The following is an 827-nucleotide window of genomic DNA, read 5'->3' as shown; positions in this document are numbered from 1 at the left end:
AGTTCTTTGAAAGGCATATTTGTCACATATGACTACATTCTTGTAGAGACAATGCGTGCACCCAGCACTTCACAATTTCCCTCCTTCTTTTTTACTTAATCTCTTTTTTTTACCTCCCCTCACCCCTCCCTTCATCATTTGTTATTGTTTCCCTAGTCCAAAGATCCACTTCACTATTTCCTACTGTTTATTCTTTACTTTTCAATTTATTTATATATTGAGGTTCTCATATTAAGAAAAAAACATGATATTTAAGCTTGTGTGTCTGATTTGCTTCACTTCCTGAAACAAACTCAATAATCTATCTTTCTATTTATAAATTGCTGAATTATTTTTGATAAAATTTTATTGGGATTTTGTATATGTGTTTTTTACTCAAAATGGTCTATAGTTTTATGTTCTTGTAATGTCCTTGATGAATTTCTCATCAATTTTATGAATTGTGCTGGGTTTTTAAATTTAGATTTTTGAGATGTTCCTTAAGGCTAACATAGTTATATGGTAAAATTTTCTGGAATATCTAGTAAAGGTCTTGAATTTATGCTGGAAAGCATGAAGAAGTAGTTTTTATGAACTGAACCTTTTTTAAAATATTAGGCTATTCAGATTTTTTTCTTTTTTAATTCTGTTTTGTAGAAATTTATTTTTCTAAGATTTTTTTCTATAAAATAGAAATTAGTTCAGGATATTCTTGCTATATTTTCTCAATGACTGCAAGATATTTAGGCTAGAATGGTGCCATGCACCTACAATACAACTCAAAAGTTCAGGAAGAAGAATCAAATCATTGAGGCTTGGACAAATTAGTGAGACTTCCAAAATAAAAA

Source organism: Octodon degus, unplaced genomic scaffold (genome assembly GCF_000260255.1).
Source record: "Octodon degus isolate 3935 unplaced genomic scaffold, OctDeg1.0 scaffold00293, whole genome shotgun sequence".
Classification (NCBI taxonomy): Eukaryota; Metazoa; Chordata; class Mammalia; order Rodentia; family Octodontidae; genus Octodon; species Octodon degus.
The sequence above is the reverse complement of the archived record's forward strand: the minus strand, read 5'-3'. Positions refer to the sequence as shown.